Source organism: Limanda limanda, chromosome 1 (genome assembly GCF_963576545.1).
Source record: "Limanda limanda chromosome 1, fLimLim1.1, whole genome shotgun sequence".
In the NCBI taxonomy this organism is placed as follows: domain Eukaryota; kingdom Metazoa; phylum Chordata; class Actinopteri; order Pleuronectiformes; family Pleuronectidae; genus Limanda; species Limanda limanda.
In genome coordinates, this window is record NC_083636.1 from 21,191,148 (window position 1) to 21,213,329 (window position 22,182).

The 22,182-nt window shown below is 44.2% G+C and overlaps 1 protein-coding gene across 3 annotated transcripts in view; it reads left to right on the forward strand.

Moving 5' to 3' along the window:
* LOC133006852 (plexin-B2-like) overlaps positions 1-22,182 on the forward strand; it is a 96,281-nt gene that overhangs the window by 19,974 nt on the left and 54,125 nt on the right. For all 3 annotated transcript variants that reach the window (XM_061075693.1, XM_061075694.1, XM_061075695.1), the window contains exon 2: positions 13,698-13,738. The gene's annotated coding sequence lies outside the window, so the exon portion shown is untranslated. The remainder of the gene's footprint in view (positions 1-13,697; positions 13,739-22,182) is intronic.

The following is a 22,182-nucleotide window of genomic DNA, read 5'->3' on the forward strand; positions in this document are numbered from 1 at the left end:
GCTCTTCTTTATAAAAAGCCAGAGAGATAAGGGAGCGGATGTATCCTCTGTTTTCATAGATGTGGGTCAGAATCCCTGAACGCTCGTGTTGCCGTATAAAATCAGCCATTAGTTATGTTCAATAAGGAAACAGGCTGATGGAGCAGCTTTGTTTTCATCATTACTGTTGTTAAATTGCTCTTTAAATTCATTCTCAGGTGATATTAAAAACTCTTCGGTTCAGCGCCTTTCCAACTGTAATTTCCTCCCCAGCAAATTTCCCAATTTGTCCTCTCAGGTGTTTGCAGCCCTGGCTCTGAATCCCCATTAACCTTGAGTCCGACTCATTTTGTCGAATTCCCATTAACCACCGGAATGAGCTGCTTGGTGAATTCCCATTAACCTCCAGCATTAGTAGTTTATTAGACAACAAAGACGTGTGCGGGATCAGAAACTTATTTAGGGATATTTTCCTTCTCTCTTCAGGATGATTGCTATTAATTAGGGTCACGTAGAGTCAATGAGCAGAATATTAACAGCTGCGTGAAATACGAGGCAGATCCTCCAGTGTGATTTCCAAATGGGAGACGGACATTTTCCTGAGTGGGTTTAAATTGTGACGGCCTCCTGCCTGTGGATGTGTGTATGCGTGTATGGTGGCCTCTGCTTTGTCAAGCTGCAGGTGATGAGCTGGTGGGCGTGGCCAATTCCCAAACCTGTGTTAAGCTGGTCCTTCCTCCAGCCTCTGCTCTCTTCCTGACATCGCCTGGCTCCGGAGGGAGAGCGGTGTGCCGCTCCGCCGCAGCCCCTCGTTTTCTATTGTGTTCTCTTGGTTTGCTTTGTCGTCATTTTGGTCCCTTGTGTTAGGGAAATAAATTATCCTTTTGTTACTTTTACCTGCGCAGTTCCTTTTATTTGTCCGACCATGAGCCGGGTCGTGACAAAATCAACAGGCTGCATCAGTTTCTCTCCGTCTGTCTGTCCATCCTCTTCCTCACGTCCCTCTCCCCAGTGACACTCCCCACCTTCCTCCTCACGATCCTGAGGTTCACCCAGGCCTGATGGGATATGTAATCCACCCAATTAGTTCCGGGTCTACCTAGGGGTTCTCCTCCCAGTTGGGGTGTCCATGTGAAATCTCCAATAGAAGGACGATCCTGACTAGACTCAACTGAGCTCCCCCCGGATGTCCGAACTCCTCACCCTACGTCTTAGGTGCCATCCATAACAATATGTTTTACACGTAGGATACTGAGAAGCCAACTTCATTCAAGAGCTTTTGGTGATACTGATCTTTCCTCACATGCACCTCCTCCTGCAGCATGTGTGTGTAAGCTCTCACTTTCTTTTAAGGTTTTTTCGAGTCAAAAGTGTAGATAAACTGTCGTGTTAAGTTGCCGTGAGCAGACGACGAACAACAAGTGACACCGGACAGGATGAGTCGTTTTCCTCCCATCAGCCTCGCTCTGCGTCTCCCAACACGTGAAGTGTCTCCGTCCTCTCGGTTGCCATCATAGAGCAGCTCATAGCTCGTTGAATCCACCAGAAGCCTCGGAGAGTCCGAAGAGATTAGGTTACATCCTGAGCGTGTGAGCGCTGGAGTGTCGACTCTCCTCGTGCTCAGTGGTGTGTGTCCATCCACTCTCACTGATTCAAACACACACCGACTGACAGACGGACATATGCAGGAACTGTACGCACATCCGAGGGAAGTGGTTTGTTCAAGGGTCAGCGAGCAGGTGAAACGGAAACGTAAGGTGTCAGAACGGGTGAAGAGGGAAAACGGAGGCTGCTGATGTAAGAAGGAGCAATTAGGACGTGGAACAGATTCACAGAAGTGGATGAAAGGAGAAAGACGAGAGAGAGAGATTCAAGCAGTGATGTTAAACAGGAGGGAGGATGAGTCGGATTTCCAGTCGTCAGCCTCAGGTTGGGAAATAAGAGAGAGATGATGGGTTGAGACGCAGCCGGCAGCCCGACAGTTTCTTAGCCTTACATGTCAGAGAGATTTGTGAGTTTTCCACAGCGATTTACCCGACATCCATTCAGCTGTGGACACAGTTTGAAGTTCAATTCAAAGGATATCTTTGTGTAAAGTCTTGATTTGTAAAGCAGCTTGGGCTGTAGAGGAGGTAAACGTTTAATGTCTCCCTCTGAGAACGTAGTGAAGTGGAAGTAAAACCTCAGACTTTTATTTATTACTGTTCTTGATCTGCCCTTTTAATATGGTAGATTACACTATTACATATTTCACCTAAATGAGAAGACAGCCATTTCAAACCATGTGTCCCACAACAACTAGTCAACATTAAACCAACACAACTGGTTTTGGCCTCTGTACAATGTGGATGCTGCTTTTGGAACATCTTCATTTTTAGTATTTAAATACATTTAAACACACAAAGTTGAAGTACAGGCTGAAACCTGAAGTTTTCTCTCCAGAACTTTGTTGGACAATACTTTGATGATTTATTGAAATCCTGAGGATGTAGAGAAAGTGTTTCCTGGTGGTTAGTTGAGGAAATCATTAAAACCTGATCAGCCACTTCTTGTAATGACGACCTGCAGTAAACTCTGCATACTTGGGATTTTTGTGCAGGACGTGATGATGTACAGAGGATCGTCTCTCAGGCTGTTTGGGGAAACGAGAGCAGACAGCGAAGGTCTTTATCGGATCACGTCCGGCTCTTCAGACGACTTCCAGCCTGTGATCTTCAGGAACCCATGAGAACAGGAGCTTTAGTGGGTTTGAAGCCTCTTGGCAGTGATTGATACCAGCAGCGAGCTCTGAGTTCAGACCACAATGCTGCTCCTTATCGGCCACATCCGGCCCCAGCGCAGCATGTCAGCTGTTTGTGGGGGGGGGGGGGCTGTATGAAGCCAGCATGACGGAGCAGGAACAAAGGAGGAGACGTTGTGTTGAGTCGGAGACGTCCTCAGAAAACACAGAGAACCTCGCTGCTTGTTTTTCTCTGAGGCCGAAGAAAAGACCTGGAGGCGAAAGATTAAAAAAGCGTCCATCTCCAGTCACACACAACTCACTGAATTAGTGGCACAAACCTCCAGAGCATTCGGCGGTAAACTGCGGCGAGATGGATGAATGAGTTAGCGTAATTGTTATTATGGCTCTTTTGCTACGGTGCATCTGACTGTGCAGCGTCGCCCGGCTCCTCCTCTGCTCCTCCTCTGCTCCTCCTCTGCTGCTCCTCTGCTCTAATTGTTCTGAAACGGCGCCGTTCCAGGTCCCACGGGAGCTGAGCTGTGATGGAGAGCTGCGCCAGGCAACTAGATTACAGCGGAGAGCAGCTTTAAACTTAAACAATGTCGATTCACGGTGAAAACAGCTGTTAGCGTCTTCTACCAAACAAGTGATTAAGAGAAGCTTTAAAGGGGAAGGAGGAGGGATATACCGTCTGTCTGCTGAAAGATGGAATAAAAAAGACGAGGAAACACAGATTTATTTTCTGTGGGAAATTATGAAAATGTGGAATAACTCTTATCTTGTTCAGGAATGAATAAAAGTGCAGCGTGGTGACATTTGACATGAACCTTTTTGAAGTTGTCTCGAAGTGAATAAACTCTATAATTGCGATGATAAAGCTCCAGCAGGGTTCCTGAGTTTTGGAGAAACCAGCCTGCGTCGTGCTGCTGCTCTGAAATGTTCCCGTTAATATCCTGGATATATTTATCCACCGGCTCTCTTTGCCTTTACGCAGCTTCTGCCCTGAAACCCCAGCGGAGATGCACCGTCCAGCTCTTCTGTGACTAAAGGTGCCAAATAATTTATGACTTTTGGGAGTTTCTCCAAAGTCCAGTGGGGTTTTTGTTCCAAAACAGGGGACAGCTTGAAATTGGAGTGTCGAAAGCCAAAGTCTTCTCACGCAGACTGAGTAATGGTCGAGCCGCTGTTATTGATCAACAACCCTCTGAACCTCAGCAGATATATGGAGGTAATTTCTCTGCTGTGTGGAGGTTGGGCAGAAGTCTGTTATTGCCCCTTTTAAAGATGACGGGCGTCTTTCTGATATATGTTGCGTCCCCGTCTGTAAACCGCTCAGTCATTAAATGAACATTTAGCACAAAGCAGAAGCTTCAGTCAGAGAACTGGAGCAGAATCCCTCCGTGTTTCTGACTCAGCCCGAACCAAGGGAAAAGGACGGAGGCAAAATAAACTGCAAGAGTCACGGCTTTGTTTTTTATTTGGAATCATAAATAAGTGAACAGAGGAGGAAGGAAAAGGCTCCTGTGTTTTAAAATGGCTCGGCCAGCACTTCATAGGACTGAGAAAATATGAAACAGGAGTTTATAATAAGAATGAAACGTGTTCCATCTTCAGTCCTGTTGGTTAAACAGGTTTCAGACAGTTGGTGGATTCATTTCATCACGTTTGAATAATTTGAAACTGAATTTCAGCTGCTCCTCTGTCTCTTTTGTCTCAGCTCACTGGGACTGAGGCCGTTCATTTCTCCATCTCCTCTCTCCAGTGCCAGATCACAGCTGAGCTCCAAGTCAACTCGTAACTCGTTAACAGCTTTCTCTTGATTCTCCCCGTGGATCAGCATCGATTATCTGATATTAAAAACCGTCCAGTGCCGTGTTGAGTTTTGAGAAATACGCTCAGGAGACGTATTGACAAGCGGAGAGATGAATTAAAGAGCGCAGACGTTCTGCTGCCGGCCGTCTAATGAGATTCTGAGCGGCCGGAGGGAAGATGAGGTCTCACACACGGAGACGCTACAAAACGACCAGCGACACACACACGCCGATGAAGAGGTTGTTTCACCTCCTGAACCTCATTATGGAAATAGGTTTTTATTTCTGATTGCTTGGCTGTGTTTGTTTGTCTGTCGGTACATGTGTGTTTGTGTGTGTGTCCATTCGTCCGTCATTGTGCAGAACCAGACCTGTCGCAATAAGAGCTGTGTGATATTATTCTCCATCGTTTATTTCAGCCTCAAACCGCTGGTCGAGCTCTGCTTAGAAACACTGTGTACAAGTTAACTTGCTAAAACGGAAGTTTAGTCCCAGAGTCTCTGACCTGGCGATCTTTTAAAAGTTAAAACGTCTTTTATTTAATCCAACAAACAAACTACTTCTTTAAATATGGACAAAATTCTCTTGTTCTTTACAAGACTCTCCTGTCAGTTGACATTTGACCTCTGCTCCGGCCCCTGTGCGAGTGCAGGGTCGTGACCCTTGGACGACCCCCCCTCTGATCCCTGGAGTCGTTTCACTGTGATCGCTTTGTCTCCCGGATAACGCTCGGACATGTTTCCCTCTTGTCAACAAGTGGAACCCGTGTAGAGTCGTAAACTCGGAGGGTCGACGTGTCGTCAGTGGTTTTATTTGTTCACCAGCAGCGGTGTTGCTTTGTGAAAAGTATTTATACTGTGTTGTTGGTTTTTAAAGTTGTTATGTTTGGATCTGAAATGCAGTGAATAAGGTGGGGCTGTATTTCCTTTATTCTCAGTTTGGTAGTTGGACTTTAACACTTTGATAAAGCGTCTGTTGAAACATTTTTTTTTTTATCACCATGAACACACATGTACTTTGGTTTCTTCTGACTCGCGCCCACGTCAGACTCCGTCCTCCTGCTCCAGATACACGGATTAATCCACCACTGGAAATAGTCCCACACAAAACCCAAATTTGCTCCTGTAGGATTAATGTATTTATAGAGCTAAAATGTACAAGCCAATTATTTTATATAGAATTGATAAACCATTTAAGAAAATGTAAGATAATATTCACAGTCTCTGAAATTAAAGGATTTGCTGCTTTTCTTACATTTGGGGGATTTTTGGTCTCGAGCTGCAAATGATTCGTTGATTAATTGATTAGTAAATCGCCCCAAATTGAATTCAGCTGTTTTCCTAATTGATTTAGTAATTTTCTAAGTTTAACAGCAGAAACAATTCAACACTTTGTCCAATATTAAGTGTTTTGTAATTATTGCATTGAACTACATTTAATGTGAAGTTAATTTAAACACATGATTCTGGTGGCAGATGATCAACACATTACTTTAAGCTGTTGAATGTTTGCTCTGGGACATAATTCAAGTTTTAATTGAAGGTTTCTTTGTTGTGGAAGTTTTTTCTCGCTCGTCTGCTTTGTTTTATTTCTTCATGTTTGGTTTCGGAACTTCTCTGGACGTCCTCTGTTCTGACTCTGAGAAAAGGGAAGTTCCCGCTGGTCCCTGAGGAGAAGAGCACGGCTGTGATATAAAACGTAGTGAGAGTTAATTCAAACCAGACGTGGTTCTCTGTGCGACTGAAGGACGAATGACCTCTGTAGAAACTTTCCTTTCTTCATTTGTCTTAATTCTTTGACAGAATTTTCTCTTTAACATTATTTTTACAACTAATGTGATGATGGAAAAGTCGTTCATTTTGGCTATCATGGGATTTCGGAGCATGTTTCTAATTGTACAAACGTTTTTGTTAATGATCAACTTTCGCCAGAGACACAAAAGTCTCGGGTTGTGACTTCATTCAGACTTTGATTTGAAATCAGAAATATTCCAGTCTTACATTGTGATTGTGAAAAAGCTGCGTTCAAACCTGAAATCCTCTAAACCAAAGCTTCCATGTGAGAAACTTGATGGTTTTGCAAAATCCCTGTCGTGGTGATGTCACCCCTCTCATCTCTTTTTATTAAACTGTGCTCTAAATGGAGTGTGCACCTCCTAGTCTGACCCAGATCCAGCAGCTGCTCCTTCCCTCTCCTCCGAGGATCCGTGCTGTCTGAGGAGCACGAGAGACGAACGCCTCCTGTAGCTGCTCACCTCTGCTGACTCATCGCAGGCCTCTGCTCGCGCTGCCACTTTGTTTATTGCTTCTCTGTCCGAGGATTATGGGATTTGCTGTTTCTCGGCGGACTCGATGAAACGCAGCACCGAGAGCAGCAGGATTGGAGTCTGGGCCGTGAACGTGCAGCATGCGATGGAACGTCGGACGTCACGTTTCTGATGACACTGCCGCTTGTTCCCGCTTCAACTCTGAGGCTTTCATGTCTGAAAGAGAAGAGTTTGTTTTTAAAAAATCCTCATTCTCCCCCTCGGGAAACGGTCTTAATGGCGGCCTCTTTTTTTTGTTTTTTTGTTTTGCACGACAGACAAAAAGTCTTTGTTTTCACGTTGGCATGCAACTGTTTGCCAGCGGAGAACAGACGACGACTGTTCAGTGGGAAGTTAATTTGTTTTCTTTATCATCACAGAGAAGAAGTTCAGGATCAGATCTGTGGAAACTAATCACTCCAGGATCTTTACTGATCGGGAAGTCTTTTAGTCTGAGAAATAATAAATGCTTCTTGATGCCTTTTAGGTTTTAGTCATTTATCGTTCATAGGACCTTTGCTTTGAGTGATGATTTTGATTCATAAGCAACTAACGGACATTATTTATTAAGAGAATTAAAATAGATCTGTGTTTGTTTTCCCGGATGAGACAGTTTGTTTGTGTGACTCACTGCAGACGCTCAAAGTTTCTTTATTGATGTATTCCTATATTATTCACGCACATCCAGTTTCAGTGTCTAAAACACGAATCAACATCTTCACTTGTTTACTCTAAAATACAAAGATTCTTTGCTTTGTTTATTTCACCAGTTCTGGTTCTAAACTTTTCTGAACTTTTTCCTCAGCAGAGAAAATCAATAGAAGCTCGTGGAAAGTTCCGAGCTGATGAGATTAGCTCGTTCTTGCCACTCACTCTTCATGGGAACCTGAGCCCTGACGCCTGATAAGCCAATAAAGCATAAAGTTGTAAGGACGTGTCTCAAACTCTGCAGAGATTATTTGTCAAAGACGCAGATTGTTTGGCTGCAGGTGGTGAGAATGCATCGATGCTCACAGAAGTTTGTGCGACTGAACACATTGAACTGAAGAACGTAAGGATTGTGTTGATAATGGATCATTTTCAGGAGTGTTGTGGTGATTTATTTAATAAAATTGTCTCTGGAGGAAACTGGAGTTGTGCCGTGACCTCAGGTTCAACGTGCTCGCTTGAAGGATTCTTCAGAAAAACATCTTTGCTGCTGCAAGTGATCTTTTTTTGGTGCCGAGCAGGTTTGTAAGACCTGAAGCTTCCAGCTGTTGGAAATGACATCTGTGATCCTGCATACAAGCAAATATTCACACTGATGCAGTACATCTGTGAAAGGCTACTGGCAAATTTAGTCGGAGGACTGTTACCAATTTTCAAATCATTATGAAACTCTGGTAAATCAGATTATTCTCTTCTATTCTATTTTGTGAGCTTTGAGAGTTCATACCTTCACCAAGGTCAAGGCCCATGTCACCTTATCAAATAAAGAGGAAATTAAATTACTGGATCATCCCATTTATCCAGATTTCCTCCATATTTCAGGATGTCACTTCCCATCTGACCACAACATCTCCTGCTTCAGTAGATTTTTAATAATCCTGCAGACAAACAAACAAACCTCCTCGGATATTTGATCTTCCGTTGACGTATAAACATCGGTCATTGTTGATCGGTCATGTTTCCTCCTCGTAGTTCTGATGCATCGTGGGTCCGTCCATGTGGTCACAATATTCTGCGTCCTGATACCATCTTGTATCTGAGGTGCATATCGTCTTTCTCCTCCCTCCGTGTATCTCCGTGCTCCGGTATCTGAAGGATCATAATGAAAACACAGCGGCCGATAGAAGCCTCCTGATGTTCATATTCTACCAACAAACACTTTGTCTACTTTCTGTTGTTTTCTGTGTTTGTGTATCAGGTCCCCGAGGGTGTGTGTCAGTATTGGTAGTTGGTGGTTGATTCCCTAAGAAGTCATAGTTTGCTTTTAACTGGGAAACTGGTTTGCACAGGAAGCATCACATTTGGGCGTGTGTGTGTTTTTGCATGTGTGTGTTTGTGTGTGTGTGTGTGTGTGTGTCGTCTGGTTGGCTGAACCAGGTTGAGCCACTTTACTCCGCTCTTCAAAGACTCGCCATAAAACCTCAGGATCTTAATCGGATGCTGTTCAGACGACACATTGTAATTATGTCTCAACAAATTCCTGCCTACATACAGAAGGAGTGTGTGTCTGTGTGTGTGTTGTTGTGTGTTCAGTTGATGTCTCTTTGGGGTCTTTTATAAGCTGCATGTTGTATCACGTTAACATTGTGTTCAGGCTATTGATGCAAGTGTGTGAAGCTGGTATAATATTTACACAGATGTTTGTTTGTCTGTGTGTGTGTCTGTGTGTGTTTGCACAGCTTATCTTTTTCATGCTCTTCTCACCAAGTTTCTTTGGTCTCAATTGGATGTGAAAGGAAATCCCATGTCTGCAAGGCTTCCACTGCAGGAACAGACCTGTGTGTGTGAGAGTGTGAGTCTGTGTGTGTCTGTGAGTGTGTAAAGCCTCCACCGTGCCACAGTGGATTAACCACACAGTGTGAGCAGTAACACTGAGGCTGTGAAGGAGAGATTCAGAGTGAAAAACGAGGCATGAACCAGAACGAGAGCGAGAGAGTTTAATGTTGACAGGGAAAAGCTTTTTATTCCAACTCAGCTACGTTGATTATTTAGCAGGTCACAGATCCTCGGGTTATGTGAGCTGCTTGTTCACAGATAGAGGTCCAAGATCTATCATCTGAAATCAAGTAACAATATTCATTATGTTCTTACTAATGTATCTTCACCTGTTAATGAGCATTATTGTGTTTTTATATCGACATCATGTGCTGGTCGATGTATCTAAAGATGGCCGACTTGTCTCCGCTTCTTTGGTCTCGTTCACTAACATGTAGGAGGCTGGGTTTTTGACTTGTACTGCTGCCAGCCACCAGGGGGCGATCCAGATGAAACATTGACGAGATGCAGGACGCCGTGGTTGTAGGATTTGTAGCTGAGGCTTATTTACAATCCCTGTCTTTGGTTTGGATTTTTCTAATTGAACAAGTTCACAATACGTTGTTGGGATAAAATTACAAACCCGGCAAATGAGAAGAAGACAAATGAGCACCACACCACAACACGTGTGCAGCTGCATGATCAGTGATTCAGCATTTATCAGATTGTGTCCTACTGGAAACCAGCTGAAAGTGTGTTTGTGCGGTGCCACCCAGTTCATCCGTCCCCCGGGTGGAGATTGGTTGACTTCAGTGGAACAGGCTTTTCACCGGTGGAGCCCTGAAGACCGCGGCCTCTCATTGGAACGTGCCTCACTGAGTGGAACAGTGTCTCTCAGGTCCACAGTGAACCAGGCGTCTGTCTAACATCTGTCCCTATCGCTGTCCCACCACTCGGCTTTATTTCTGGAACTAGGTCAGCAGATAACCGGTGTAACCAGTTCAGTGGCGACTCGCTCACTTTGACAGAACTCCTCTTTACAACCGGTGTTCAAACAGACGGTTCGGTTTCACGACGTTTCATCATTAATTGCGCGCCTTGCCTTCCGTACTTACCTCGACCCGGCAGCTGCTCGACGCTTCCTCCGCCTGCTGCTCAATGAGGCAGCGACTCCACACGAGTCATTAGAGGCGGAGGAGAGCTCAGCTGCAGCGCCGTCAGCTCGCTGCACCGCCCGCTCTCAGAGCTGGCGTTTCTCTGATAAGACCCACCCGGCGAAAACTGATTTACACGGCCCCTCTCCTCCCCCCCTGCAAGTCTGTGTGAGTGTGTGTGTCTGTGTGTTGATTTAAAAGACTCCGAGTGTAATAAACTATCTGGAAATACTCTGCCAGCAAAAACACATCAGGCTGCAAATCACATCACAGCGTTCAAGCCTCGTTCTCCATCTGTCATACAGCAGAGGTGTGTGTGTGTTTGTGTGTTTGTACACGTACAAAGAGCTTTCTCCTGCAGGTTGTGTATTGTGTTTCTTCCCCGATGTTCCTGCAGCTTAGAGGCCTCGCACATTCACCTCGCTCCCGCGCCTCCTTTCTTTCCACCGTGGTGATTTGATACAGGCGTCAATATTCCAGGGGCGGGGAATTCCAAGAACGCCAGCGTTAACTGCTTCTATTATTGGATGTTCAGTCACTGGGGCTTTTCACAATACTCTTGGTTTTTAGAGCGTCTTTAGAGGCTGGAAAGTGTTCGAGTTTCAGCTCTGACCTCAGCCGACACGCTGGAGTCGCAGTGTAAGGCCACACCCTGAGGAAACGTCTCCTGTAAGCAAACATCTGCGTATTTACACAACCTGCAGTTACAGAGAAACTTTAATAATCACTTTAAGTCACATTTGTGTCTCCAGTGCAACATTTACAGGCTTTTAGCTCCATTTTTGGTCTCCACCACCTCCTCATGGGAAATATCAGACTCTTTAGCTGCTGCTTCGAATGACAGTAAAGCTGTCATGAAAGTTTGAGTCTGTACCCATCAACAAGTCTCAGCTCACTTTGCGCATGCCCCTGGTTGCTTTGTGTAACCAGGCCTGGTTTGTTTGTTTGAGTGTTTGTAGTCGTTTTTATGTTCTTGTCTGGACGGAGATAAAAACGAGCTCTTAGCTGGTTCTTCTACGGTTACGTCTGTCGTCCACTTTACGCCGTTTTTAATCCCGTAAATCAGAGACTTGTGTAAACGCGGCTGGTCTCGTTTCAGTTTGAAACCTCTGGGGTTTGAGTCTGGACGAACTGAAACTGAAACTTTTGTAGACGATGACGCAGACGCCCACGTTCTCCGCCTGATTGGTCTTTATCAGTCACATTTTCTCAGGCGTGTTCATGTGCACGATCACAGAACTATTACACTCGTCTTGACGTGAACACATTAGTTCAGACGAAGCCGAAGTAAAATGTTGTTTAGCAGGTTTTCTGTGCTGTTGTTGACACAGATGGAGAATTTCCTGTTTCTGGGTTGAATTAAAAAGGTTTAAATAGTCTGTTTTCCACCAGATCCTCTGAATGTAGGTTTTTCTTTTGTCAGCTCATTTCTGGGGAAGAGCATCATTAAATCATTAACTCTGCACTAAAAAACAACCCGGGTGAAAACTTTAAAGGGGCGTAGGAGAAGAGAATTTAATGATGTGTTACATAAAACAAAGGCTGTAAATATCTCAAAGATGTAATCATCCTGTCATCCTGTCCTTTGTTATAGACTATTTCATAAAGGAAAGAAATTACTGCTGCAGTTATTATAATGAAAAACCTCAAATCTTTCCCATGTGGGACTCTCACGTGGAAACGTATAAATAGATCTGCTGTAGGAAACAAACGCTTCTTGTGACTTTACAAAGTAAAATTCAGGCTAATGAGATAAAGCGTCTGCTGTTGAATAGTTTAGTGAGAAGCGGTGACCTGGTGAAGGTTGTGTTTACCACGGGAGAGATGCAGGATCGATCGGCAGACGGTTGGTTGAATGCATAATATCCAGTTAATTAAAGAGTTGACGCTTTAAAAACCCTTCCAACCTTTTACCCAGTAGCGTTGACTCTAAGTGGAACAAACGGTTCTGCACCGGAGACGAAAGAGGATCGATGCTCGAGTTCATTTGTTGAGTTTAATGGTGAAGTCAAACTCCAGGAAATTAATCTACATGATGGTTGATTCATCTTTGTTGTTAATAAATAAGAAAACAATGCAAGGTTTCACAGTTTTTCTCATTTTAACCTAAATAATTTGTGTCTGGACTGAAACAGGTGATGAAACAACACCCCTGTAGCTCAGGTCAGTCCAGTCAATATTTGAAGCTTCAGTAATTGAATATTACCTGATTTCATTTTCTTTTGCTTTGAAATGAAAAAACATAAACTACAGGGGGGTAAAAGAAACAACTCCGATCCTTGGTGTCGCCTCCACGTTGCCCAGCGACATATGAACAGGAGAAGAGCTGAAGCTGGAGCGCAGGAGATTTGATTGCAGGCGCACGGACAGAGAAGATCCAAGCACAAGCAGGTTATATTTGAGTGAGTGCAGGGATTTGAGCCAACGTGAAATCAATCTGCTCTCAAACTGGAAAACGCTCTGTAATGAAGAGGAGGGGAAACAGCAATATGAGCCGTATATATTTTTATCAACCGTCGGACTCTGATCCCGTCGTGTGAAGGGTTTGCATCTGGATGTTTTCACCACGAATCCACAGAATGGGTTTCATCGTTTGTATTTAATTGTTGAACTGTGTGTTAATCAGACTCATGGAGGACCGGTGGTGAACGGTCTGATTAGTCTGGACCAGGTCACATGGGTCTGATTAGTCTGAGTCAGAGGAGAAGTCTGAGTGTTGCCTCTATTAGGTGCAATTAGCATCTTAGTGTGTCTGTGTGTGTCTGTGTGTGTCTGTGTGTGTCTGTCTGTGTGTGTGTGTGTGTGTGTCCTACTTTGTCGAGTACCCTCCCGCTCCGTCTCTCTTTCGGCAGAGATGCTGTGTGGGAGTCGTCTCCTCTGAAGCTTCGCTGTTTCCATCTCCTCTGATTTTCCGTGTTTCTCCTCATAATTAACCTTCTTCAAACGTCACTTCTCACCTCAGCGCTTCAGTTGTTTCTCTGTTAATTTACATGTTTGAGCTTTAATTGACGGCGCAGCTGATGAAACTCTTTACAACAACCCACGGGAGAACGGCAGTGATGTGTTTAATGTCCCGGCGGCTGCTGCTCTCGTCTCCTCGGCAATATGTTCTGCGTCGGTGTTAATAAAGTTCTTTGTACATTCGGAAACTGTGGAAATCTTGTTAAGTTTATATAAAGTATTGAATTAATTTCTGTATTTGCATAAGGAAAATTGAAACGACAACGTCAGGCTAACGAGTGTTATTCTTGTGTTTTGTGCAGGAGCTTCATGACATCAGAGTTCAACACCGAACACTGAGCAGGTGAGGAAACTTTCTAATTTGTTGTGTTTTCTAACTTTATGACATAAATTCTACGTTTACACCTTCAACTGTGTGATCATCGTGTTTAAGCCTTTAGCAGCTCAGGGGCTGAATAAAACCTCTTCACTCTGAAACCTTCAGCACCTAAAAGTGACAGAATTACAGACGTTCACAAAACCTTCAGCCTCTGAATCGGATGAAGAGTTGAAATAAAAAAGATTTGATCGCTGAAGCATTTGTTTGTTGTTTCCCTAAACTTCGTGAACATCGTCTGATCGTCTAAAACGCAACTTTTAAAACTTGATTTGCAGGAGACGAGCAAAAACAAAGTATAAACTCTCCTGTGAATACTTGCAAGTGTTGCATCTGATTTAAATGGGTTAACTGCATCTCTGGATTTATGTAATTTCCACTTTAATAGGTCACGACAAAGGGTTGGATCTGTTAAATTCCAGGTTGTATAAACAAGTCATGTAAAGTTGATCCTGCATCGTTCAGTGATCAGAGGCCTGCTGCTGGATCACAGCCCGAAATTGACCACAGACCTTTTTTCGTTAGGGAACATTAGATTTCCTCTAAAAAACTTCAGAGGCAAAGTCGTCTTTTTGTTTTCCTTGTTAGTTTTTTGTTGTGGCGGGGGGAGCTCTGGGCCTCGTGGGGCCGTGGCTGCGTTGTGTTGTTTTATTGATAACGTCATTGATAAAGAGCTCTTGCTTCTTTCTCTCTCGGTATAAAATTCTCCTGAAAGCAGTTCATTAAACCCGAGCTGCTGCGTCAACACACGGCGACGCTGGGCTCACACCCCATTATCCAGTGTCAATCCGGACAGGGGGGGGGGGGGTCAAACACAGATACGAAAAATAAAGATGGACGACACATCTCCACTTCCTCCTACTGTCCAATTTCTGTCCAAAGCGAGGAAGAGAAGATGCTTCGTCCATCTTTATTTACAGTCTGAGGTCGTGATCGTACAACACAAACAAATCGACATCTGACAATAAAGCCGGTCAATGAAAATAAGCTGAATTGGTGATTTCCCATCCAGCCCACTTCTGTTGTATCTCATCACATCTGCTTATTTTTGAGATACAGGTTTAAAAAAACATACAAATCACAAACAGACACACATACAGACACACACAGACACACACAGACTTTCCTGGGGGAGGCTACAGGAAAGCTCTGGTTTGTGTTGCACGAGGAGGTTCAGCGTGTCTTCATGTGTGTGTGTGGGTGTTTGTGCGTCTCGGAGGGGAGCTGCAGCTGTGAAGGCTGGCTCAAAAATGTAAACTCCAACTCGCACAGTCACAAATCACACACACACATACCCACGCACACACACACACACAGTACAGAAGACAGGGACTGCCTTTAGTAATGACAACAAATGTAACATCTCTTTCCTGCCCCAGAACAGTCTCCTTCTTCGGCTGCAGTGACTGAGTCTCAGTGCTGCTCAGTGACTTCAACACTCCGACACTTTTCACTTCATGTCTTGTAGCTTTGTTTATTTTCAACATCCGTCTAAACTCAATGACCCATAATGACAAAGTCAAAATGATTTTTACACACGTTTGGTGATTTATTAAAACTACAAACTGACCTCAGACATTCGGCTGTGGTTCGGTTCTTCCGGTTTCCTTTATGCATCCTTGAATGGAGTCCGTCTGTGGCAAATTGAATTGATTGGACGTTTGGCAAAAGCACAGGCTTGTGTATGAAAAGTCCCATGATTCACAGTGAATGCGAGGACAAAAGCCGAGTCATGGATAAAACCAGGGGATGTGAACCAGTGATGTGTCGTCTCAGGGACGAGAGGACGACTGGTTTGATTTCAGATGAATTCAGTCCGGACCTTGCAGAACCTGCTCCGGAGACTGAAGTTCACCTTCCAGCAGGACATCCACCTGGACCACACGGAGACTGAACGTTTACATCTCAGCTCCATCCAGACGACCATGTTGCTCCTGCTTATAAACAGGAAGCGTAGTGTTGCTGTAGGAGTCTGTGAAGGAGCTGTCGTCCAGAAGGACACAACATGGGGTGTGTCGGTGCTTCCGGTGCAACATATTAATATTATTGCTCAATCTTATTTATTTACTTTGTCTCATTTTTCCTCATAAATGACTTTGACACGGTAATCAAGTCAAGTCTGAAATCACCCCAGTTCTACTCCGGCAAAAGGGAGGATATCCAGATTCTGGTTCATGAGCTGCTCCTCGTTAGACCTGATGCTGGATATATTTTTGAATACTGTATGGTATATTTAATTCAATATTTCATTGAATTGTGCATGAAGCAGCTGTATCTCAGCTCTGAGCCGGGGACGCAGGGGCTTGAGGATGGATGGAGGATGAATACATCAAGGCGCCATAACGCAGGGATATGAAAAGCGCGACAGATGAATAGTCACAGATAGAGGAGGTATAATGGAGAAGAAGAGAGGTTGTAGATCCACGTGCAGACTCGAAGGATGGTTTGAATGTATCTGCGTAACCCACTGTGACGGGCTGATCGGCCTCTGCGAGGGCGGACGTGGTTCGTGTGTCGCTCACGAAAACTTCTGTAAATGTGCTGATGCGCTTCTTCAGCTGGGGGGGGGGGTGATCACTCTCTCTCTCTCCTCTTTCTTATCTCCTCTCCTTTATTATATCCCAGCGTTCACACGGGTACAGCACCAGACGAGAGAATCAGTTTGTATTGAACACGGTTGAATGCGGCGCTGATGAAAGCTCACGCTGATAATAGCTTTTTCATTATGTCCTTAGCCGAGCTTGGCATTTCATTTTCTGATGCACAGAGACTCGAGTTGTGACTCTGCTGCCGCGGTGTCGCTGGGTGTTGTGTCTTTTCACCACAGTCTGATTGTGTGTTTTGTGGAATATTCATTTTTTCATATTGCACCGCTGCTTGATTAAACCCTGTGTGTGTATGGGGGGTTATTTACCACTGAAAACTTGATGTGTGCAATTAGGAGAAATCAAACTGAAGCAGCTGTTTGAGACCAGATTCGTGGGCTTGTAGTCGTGTTTATGAAGAAGTAGCCGCAGGTCAGAAGGTCGAGGAAATGTAGAGTACAAGGGTTGTCAACTTTTATTTAAAACTCAAGCTTTAGTTTAATTAGTTTAATTCCTGTCAAGGCTCAACTGGTTTAACTGCAGAATGAGTCGGGAACATGTGCTTCCACGTAGTTAACGGACCAACGCTGTGCAGCTTGACACTTTACAGAAAGTTGACCCTGAGTTCAGCTTTATCTTTCTCGGGCCGAACCTTCCTCTCTGTGGCTGCTTCGTCTACATCAGCACCTCGTCTTCATCCTGTAAATGAAGAGGCTGCTTTTTCTTCTCAAGTCCGATTTCTTTTCCAATTGATTCCGCCCTAAAAACTTCAGTAACAAACCAGGAGAGAACATTTCTATCCGCTGAGGTCACCGGAGTCCTCCAGACCGAGGCAGCCAAGGAAAAGTCGTATATTTACCCGAAGGCCCCGGCGTCCGCTCACTTCCCACACCCTTGAGGGGCGCAGAATGGACGTCGGGGGGATTGTGTTTACACGGCCGACACCTCGTGCCTCTGATCTGCGGAGACGTCCGTGGGGAGAGGGTTTGACGAGGCTGACGTCGGTGTAAAGCTCCGGTTCGTTACCAGCTCTCCTCCGACTCCCTCTTCCCTGAGGAATGACCATCACGTTGAGGAGAACCAGATGTGTTCGCCCCTCCATCCCTCCATCCCTCCATCCCTCCATCCCTCCACCCCTCCACCCCTCACTCCCTCACTCCCTAACACAGCAGCTCTGTCTCATGTGAGTTTAAAGACCGACTTTCACTTATGTTACAAAAATAATCTTCTGTTGCTGGAAAGCTGCAAAAACGGCACTCTGAGTGGATCATTAGATTTTAGATCAGTGGTTCTTAACCTGGGTTCGATCGAACCCCAGGGGTTCGGTGAGTCACTCTCAGGGGTTCGGCAGGGGTCAAAACACACACAGTATAGCCCGGTTCACACTAGCAATGTCTGGCCATTTTTGTCGGCCGTCAAAAAATTGGCTGCCCACAATTTGGTAACACACAATTTTTTTTCGCCGTGTCAGATTGCAAACATTTTGTTGCTTAGTAAAAGTGTGTTACACAAAAGAAATTCAGGCTACTCGTATTATTCATGACGTCACACTCCGCAGTGATTAAGCTGGTTGCAGCTGATCACGCCACATTGCTTATCTTTGATATCTGTGCTGCTTGGTGCGCTCAGTAGTCAACTTGTGGCTGTTCTGATTGTACGTCATTCAGCAGAGCCAGCTTCAACAGCAACTCTTCAGAACAACAACGCTCTCAACGTTTTGGTGTCACCAAATCGTACCACACCCCCTTATTGCCCTTGAGATACTCACACTGTTTGTTACAACGTATTTGTGCGAGCAATCCTTTTTGATAGTAGACATGAAAATTAAGAAAAGGAACAGACTTTGTTGCGAAAATGATATGAAAGTGGAACTTGCCAAGGTGAAGCCGCGCATTCCTGAACTTGTATCTGAAAGGCAACAGCAAAAGTCACATTGATTTGCAGTAAATAGTCATTGAGTTATGTTTTTGTTGGTTTTTATGGTTGGTTTTGTTCTTTGAACACATTGATTTTGTGTGCAACTGATGCATGGTTCATTTTGTGCACTAACAAATTATATACCTATGTTTTGAAGAAATTACGAAGGGTTCGGTGAATGCACTGATGAAGCTTGCAGGGTTCAGTACCTCCAATAAGGTTAAGAACCACTGTTTTAGATCATGTTACGCAGCATTACAGGAGTTTTTATTTCTCACTAGATGGGAAATGTGTGATCAAATCTGGCATTAGAGGGAAAAAATAGATTTGTTTTAACACGATTACACAAATTAACTGCCAATAATGTTAACAATCAATTTGCTGCTCATCCGAAAATTGGAAGAATACAAATAGCTCAGGATGAAGAAGAGAAGCCGACGAAGACGAAGGCAGACACACACATGATTGGACACAATAATAAGAAAACAAACCTGCATGAAGATTTGCAGAAAGAAGATGAGATGAACTGAGGAAGTAGAGAAGAAGACGGAGGAGAAACAAGTGAAGCTGAGTCAGTTTAACTGTGCGACAGGAAGTTTTAAATCCGGCTCCATCAACTCGCTCTGATCACGGCGGCCGAGACCGAGCGCCTCTGAGATGAAGAGGAAGTTAAACGGATCCGTGTTGGTGGAGGAATTTCTTTTGTTTACAGAGAAACGTGTGGAGAGGGAAGATGAATCTAAAATGCAGCGAACAGAAAAACCAATATTTGAGATTGTTTGTGTGGATCTTTCCTTTCTCATGCTCCCGCTCTTCTCTCCCTGCATTATCTCCTCCTCCCACTTCTGTCTCCCTACGAAAAAGTATTTTCTAAGGATTTAAAAAGTTGCATTATCTTTCAACAAAAGTGTTTATTTCCCCGGGAAAGGTTGAGTGAACACTCATCTGCTTCACTTGCTCTTCGTCCACAATTCCTCGTATCGGGAGGAGTTCAACCACAGAGCTGTTTGTAATTCTTGAGAGATTGCGCTTGAGATGTGGAAAAGTTCAGATTCAGGTATTAAAAAATAAAAGGTCAGTTAAACTTCTGCTCCAGCAGAGATGTTAAATTGCTGCAGATGAAAATATCTGGTATGTGTGGATCGATGAGGAAAAACAACGTCCATCACGTTAATAAATTTGTGGTTAATCCTTGATTTGAGGTTTGATTGTCAATCTTTAAATTACATCATCTCGTTATGACCTTTTCTTCTGCATTCAATTAGTGGTTATTATGATCAACTTACTCCTAATATTTACAAATTTCCATTTAGTCTTGTGTTTGTTCTGTAAATTAAGTTAAAATAAACAATGCAAACAGACAAAATCCATGAGTCTTTCCAGCCTGGCTTCTTCCTCTTCTACGTGTGCGGCTCCTATTCTTCATCCTGAGATATCAGTTTCTTCCAGTTTCACGTCACGTGTCAGAAAAACCTGAACAGGAAGTAACTCCGGCGGATTCTTTCGCAATGCAAGGAAAATGGATTTTAAAAGTCCCAGAAACGGAAACGAAAGTTTGACTCCTAGCCCAAATATAGAATTGTGCAGGCAGCTGAGATGACCACAGATCAAGGGTCTGCTGGTTTAAACTGCACAAATAAGGCAATTTGTCCTCATCAGTTCTGTAATGAATAATTAATCGATCAGGCAAAGGTTAAAGTGTCTGTTGGGACAGAGTCCGAACCTGAAGCCGAGCAGCACTTACATAAACACTCAGTACAGTTCAGTTTATAGAAGGATTTTACCCTGCATGCCAATGGCCTCATAAACAAACTGATTAACTGTGTGTGCGCGTGTGTGTGTACGTGTGTGTTTGTGTGTCTGATCTCGTGACACAAACCAGAAGTGGCTTTGCTTCCAGCAGATGAAGAGGGGGGGAGATAGAGGGATGAAAAAGAGAGAGATGTGGTGTGTTTGTGTTTGGGAAATGGGTCAAGAGGAAGTTGAGTGTGCTTTTAAGTGTGTTTGTTTGTGTGTGTGTACGTGACGTGTCACAGCTGAGACTGTGTTGTTGGTCAGTGTGGGAATGTGCTGTGTGTGTGTGTGTGTGTGTGTGTGTGTGTGTGTGTGTGTGTGTGTGTGTGTGTGTGTGTGTGTGTGTGTGTGTGTGTGTGTGTGTGTGTGTGTGTGTGTGTGTGTGTGTGTGTGTGTGTGTGTGTGTGTGTGTGTGTGTGTGTGTGTGTGTGTGTGTGTGTGTGTGTTGATGGTGCATAACTTAATTCCACAGGGAAGCCAAAGCAACAGCCTCTGTTTCCTGTCCTAATTGCTTAAAATCCTACACAAATAAGCCTACGCACACACACACACTCACACACATTATACACACACACTCACATTCATGAATGCACACACACTGAATCATTTCCACATGCTATGTTTATAAAGGACTTCTGCAGACACTTTTTTCATTTGCATAGTTTTAACATTCATTATCTGGTTTGAAGAAGAATCCTCATTTATCTTCTTCACACACTTTCCTCCTCATCCCTTCGTTTTCTTCATCCTCCACGTTTCCTTCTCACTTTCTTCGTCCTTGTCTTTGCCACGGCTTGTGTGTTAACAAGCTGTTGCTTAGTTACATATCCAGCAGACGTATATACGCAGCATTGGAATTCATTAGCGGACGCGTTCCTGTTGCACCTGATGAATATTAACGCTGGTTTTAAATCGGACTGTTCTCACGTCGCCTTCTCAAAGTTAAAAGTCGTATTCCGGTAAAGTTCAGCGTATTCAATATTTGCTGAGCAGAACGTGTCGGTGTCTTGTGACTTCAGCGTCTGAACAAGGTGGAAGGATGTGGTGTCGGTCAGGAAAGAACTCTGATGATGATCCAGAAATTCATTTTCATTTCCTCTTACCGTAACTCTTGCTTGTTTAGAGGACTGATATTATTTGTTGTACGTGATATTTGGTGCAGATCCAACTTTAAAAAAGTGGAACTCTGCTGTGACACAGAGCAGGAAAAAAGTATCGGTCTGAGTCATTCACTGTTTTCAACATGATGTGGGTTTGATGGTTTCGCCCAGTAATGACGACAATGGTCTGGAATTAAGTTATTAAATCTGCACATTTTCTTTCTAGCTTTAAATCACAAACTTGCAGCTGTGTTGGGCCTGTGCACTTCCAGGAGGGAGGTGCTCTGTCTGCTTTTATTCAATGAAATCAAAGAATCCAGGTTATTTACGGTGGAACGTGTTTTTCATCTCGTGTCTGATCCGTCCTGCGTGTTGTTGTAGTTCCCTCCAGACGTGACATCAGAGCTGAGGCCAAACACTTCAGGCCTGGTTTCATCAGCCTCGTGTTTCTCACAGTCTTCAGAGTCGATCCAGAGCTTTCATGTGGTTTCCACTGAGCAGAGGCCTCAGGTCCGTCTGGACTCGCAGACCAGACGCTGAGGTGCTGCTGTGTTGTTTCTCCTTCTGGACGTTTCTCACTTCTACGCCCAGCGTCTGATTTAAATGTTCTTACTTCAGACTGGTCGGGCTTCATAGACGGACTGAAAGTGGTAACTTAAACGACCTCAGCTGTAAAAGACGTGTGGCCGATTAATCTATTTAAATCTCTGTCAGTCCGTCTGTTTCTCTTTTACTTTGAAACCTTTGGTGTGTCAGGGAATTTCATTTTCTTTATCACTACTTTATTTGTGTCTGTGTGTGTGTTAGTATTTAATTGCACAAAAATGAAGCGTTAGGGAATAAACCTGTGTGTGTATGCTCATTAGAGAAAGTGTGTTTGGCATCTTTGTCTGTGGATGTGGCTGCCATTGTTCGTCTGTGTCTCTTGGCACATTACCCACGTTGTGTGTGTGTGTGTGTTGGCGTAGAGGTCAGACAGGGAGCACAGTGCTACAATCTGGACCTGCTGTGTGTG